The sequence below is a fragment of the Asparagus officinalis genome, chromosome 6 (genome assembly GCF_001876935.1).
Source record: "Asparagus officinalis chromosome 6, Aspof.V1, whole genome shotgun sequence".
Taxonomy (NCBI): Eukaryota; Viridiplantae; Streptophyta; class Magnoliopsida; order Asparagales; family Asparagaceae; genus Asparagus; species Asparagus officinalis.
In genome coordinates, this window is record NC_033799.1 from 8,106,866 (window position 1) to 8,111,373 (window position 4,508).

Below are 4,508 nucleotides of genomic sequence, written 5' to 3' on the forward strand. Positions count from 1 at the left end.
ATCAGAGTGGCAGTCAATCAAGAACTAAAACCCAGCCGATCCTCTCTGCGGGAGTAACAAAGATAAAGAAAAGCACGCATGCATACATCCACGCACCATCAACCCGGTCATGCGATCGATCTGTTAAGTTCTCCTCCTCTTCGGATCTCTACCATCTTCGTGAGGGACATCACCCTCCCCACCCCCATTGCTCTCTTCTCCATCGTCTTCAGCAGCGGCAATCTCCTCGTCGGCTTCGATAAGAGGGAATTGCTCAGGAGTTATGTTAAAGAACACGCAGGGAACGGTTTCGTCATCCGGCCCAGGCCTCTGCTGCCAATCCTCCTCGCAATTCATCTGATCATCCGTGGAGCTCATCTCCCAAAGGATAGATCGGTTGCCGACGAAAACAACCACGACCCTGTCGAACCTAACAAGCAACGGGGTTGAATAGTCCTCTCCATGAACCCAGCCGCGATCCAAGGACCTGTACTTCCTCCAACAACGGCTGTCATAATCAAGAATGTAGACTGCAATCATGGTTCCGTCTCCGCCTCCATGTAGCTGCGCTCTTCTTGGACGCCGTACATCTGACGGGAGATCGAATCGCCGGGTCAAATCAACGTTGACGTCGAACGTGACGACTGCAGTTAAGATCTTCAGTGAGCCGGAGTGCTGTACCAAAGTCGTTAGAGATGCCCGAGTCGTTCTTGATACGCCTGGGGCTGATATGATCTTCTCGGGTTGTGCACGGGGACCACCCGTCGGCTCTCGAGTGGTACCAGTCGAATGCGTACTTGCCATCGGGGTCTTCGATGTTGGCCTTGGATAGGATCGGCCTAAGCTTCTTTACTTGCAATCACAAGGGATGTAACAGCTTGGAACCTAACCGATTGTAGCTAGGATAGAGTTAAAGACTTGCAAGCGCGCGTGTTTGATCAGACTGAACATTCAACAATCCAGCCTTCGGCTTACTGGCATGCTCGCCTTGGGCATGTCAATCTTCTTCGCGCGGTCTCAAGATGAAATGACTGGATGAAGAGCGATGGCTTCCCGGATTGCGAGACTCCTTGCACACCGAATACTATGCGCAAGGAATGCCTTGTCCGCCAAGCAAGCAAGACTGCCGGGTTCCCCACTTCGCAAGCAAACTTCAGGGAGGCTCAGAGGCCGCTGGAATTACACATGCTGACGCTATGTGGTCGGCTATCACCCCATCCAGAGCTACTTGGGGTAACAGCTACGTTCCTTCTTATTGTTGATGATTTCGAAGCCGATGGATGTGGGATACATGTTGAGAGGCTCAGAAGAGGTCAAGCGTTGTGAAACGGCTTCAGAAGTTCAAACAGAAAGGTTGAGAATGCCTGTGACCACAAGGTGAAGACATTGAGGACGGATCGTGGTGGCGATTCTTATCACAACAGAGAGTTCACAAAAACTGCTGTGCAAGCTAACGGCATCAACACGTCATCTCCACTGCCACGTACACCCGCAGCAAAAACGGCTGTAGGTGGAGAGGCGTAATCGCACGGTGAGTGGACATGGCGAGGAGCCTAACTTAAAGCATCCGCATATGCCTGGAAGCCATGGTGGGCGAAGCGGCTTAGATGCACGGCCGGTGCTAATAACATCCTCGAAAGAGCACACGATACCCAACGTTGGCTACCGCACATCAACGCGCATTGTACGATCACACTCGCCGTACGGAAGCTGTGTTTTGGGTAAGAGAGCGCCCCAACCTAGGAACACTTGAGGAGTTGTTTGGATGTAGGTGGGCGGCGGATGGTGAGAGATGTGCAGTCCTCGTGCGCAGGAAGAAACTCGACGACCTGAGCACGCCAATGGTGTGCAGTATTGGGGTAGAAGAAGGAAGCAACAGCGCATCGCCCGTCTACGACGCCTGCACACGGCAGAATTCATGTCAGCACGAGAGCGGTCGCGGTTCGTGTTGGAAGGAAAAGAGTGGGAATGAGGGCGGCCGACGTGGGAGTCGGAAAAGATCAGCGCTACTGGACGGAGTTCACAAGCGGAGAGGAGGGATTATGCACTAGTCGCCGAGTGTTACCAGCCGGGTTCCAAGCGTGGACAAACAGGCAGCCCGACTGCTGCTGCTAGCTCGGTCGCTCTGCTGCTGGTCGCGCTGCTGCTGGTCGAAAGCTCCTGCAGGAGCTTCATGATGCCGCGAGCTGACCAGAGATAGGGGAAAAAAAAAAGACTGGACACCGGCAGCAGCCAAGCGAGCAAGCGCACCTGCTGCCGCGAACCAAGTCCCATGACACCGCCGTAGGTTGCAGCAGGCCAGAACAGTCCAAAAATTGCCTGCAGTGGTCCAGAAACTGAATGCAGAGAGCCAGGCGAACCCTCGCCTGTCTTTGGACGCGTTGCGGACGGCCGCGCTGAAGCTGCAGTGATGACTCCTGTACGCTAACCGATCCTTGCCGGACATTATCGCGGATGACGGAATGTGTGATTGATCTCCTGCAGAGGGAGGTTGTTCTGGATACTCGAGAAGAACCTGAAAAACTACATTGAGGCTGCAACAGATCGGGAATGGCGGACTGGCCAATGGAGAAGGAGATGGAGGCCATCGAGAAAGAAAGCAAGACTTGGATACTCACGGAGCTACCGCGATGGGGGGGGTTCAAACCCATTGGGTCTCGAAATGGGTGTACAATGCTGAAGAAGGACAATGAAGGCAACGTTCTGCAAGCAGCTAAAGCGACTTGTAGGTAAAGGACGTCCAGGCAGCAAGGCCGTGGACTTCGATGAGGTGTTTGCAACCTGTGGCGAGGCTGGTGGATGACCATTAGAAATAATCGCTCGTCTATATAGCACAGGAACGGGTGGGAGGTGCACCATATTTGGATGTGAAGGTCGGCCAGTCCCTAGAATGGTGAGTCTGCCCAGGAAGAAGTTTATGTGGTTGCAACAGCATCCCGTGTACCCCACCCGGCAACTGAAGGCGGTTCGGTTGTGTAAGAATCAGGAGCAAGGTTACAACTTTCAAGGCACTCTCGGCCTACGTCAAGCACCTGGGCATGGAACACGCGCCTCGACAAGTGCGATGAGGGGCATCGGATTTGCAAGATGCACTCAGGGCTAGGCGGTATAACACAAGCGAGTAACCAGGAGGGGATACCACCTCATTGGTTGGCGTAGTACGTAGAGTGACTTGATCGTTACGGGCGTTCGAGGGCGGATGCAGATAAAGATTTTCAAACAACAAAATGATGAAGGAGTTCGAGATGAAGTGACGCTTGCGATTACTTTCTTATTATCTTGGGCATGAGGTGGTCAGCGAGAACTGATGTGTTTGCGCTCAGGCCACGGCCTATGCGAGAAGATTTGGGTGCAGTTCGCACTGAGGATTGGCAACCCGACGCAATGAGTCCTGATGGAAACAAAGCTAAAGCCTTGGACAAGGAATTCTGCAAGGGACAGCCGGTGGACGTGACGGAGTAATAGACGGATATAATCGGATCTTTGAGGTATCTAACTCACACGCCGAGATGATAAATAGTGCCGTGGGGAATTGTGAGTAGGTAGCATGGGAGCACGCCTACACGTTTCTGGCATAGAAGGCTTGTCGAAGCATATTTTGAGGGTAACGTGAAAGGTACTAATGTCCTACGGATTGTGTCACAAACGAGGTCGAGCAATGAAGAGGTTGGTGGGATTCACTGACTGAGTGCATCTTCGGGGGCATGTTGATCCGAGCAGGCGCAGGCACAGGCGGCCCATGCATGTATCGTAGGTGACGTTTGGTCAGCTTGGGACATCACAAAAAGGAAGACGGTGGCGTTTATATCCTGCGAGCGAGAATTTATGGCGGCAACTGGCACAGCATGCAAGGGCTTTTTGGATGAAGGAGTTTAATCAGCGCAGGTGATTGGGATGAGGCCCAGGCCGGTCACACTACGTTCGGTTCGACAACAAAATACGCAGGATTGCGCTGATGAAGAATCCAGTTTTTCCGATGGAGAGAAGCCAACATATCGACACACTTGTTCACTTCATTCGTGGAGTGTGGTTGTAGCGAGGACAGATAATAGTGGAGTTGCGTCAAGCAGCGAAGCAGAGCAAGCGAGCCAGATACTTCTGCACGGGAAGGCACTAGCAAGGGTGAAGTTCGATCGGAGATGCGAGAGACTGCTAGGAGTAAGGACGTTGGAATTCGGTCGCAGGATTAGAGGGAGGAAATGTGAGTTGTTAATCTGGTAGGATTGGGTTAGATAGTAGTTCTAAATTGTAGAGAGTATACTAGTTAGGATAGGTGTTCGCTAGGTATTGGATAAAGATTAGAGTTGTAATCTTATCCCTATCTCTCCTATAGTATATATTACAATCTATGTAAAGGAAGTAGAGACGAAAATAAGGAAAGTGGAAAATTTCTGCCACGCGAAGAAAGCTCTCTGTTGCCCCTCTTCTCTTGCTCCGTCCCTGTTTTTTTTTTGCGGTTTGCTACAGTAGTTTCCTGCAGGTTCCTGTTTCGCTGCAGTCTCTCCATGCTTTAACCAATTCGGTGCCAC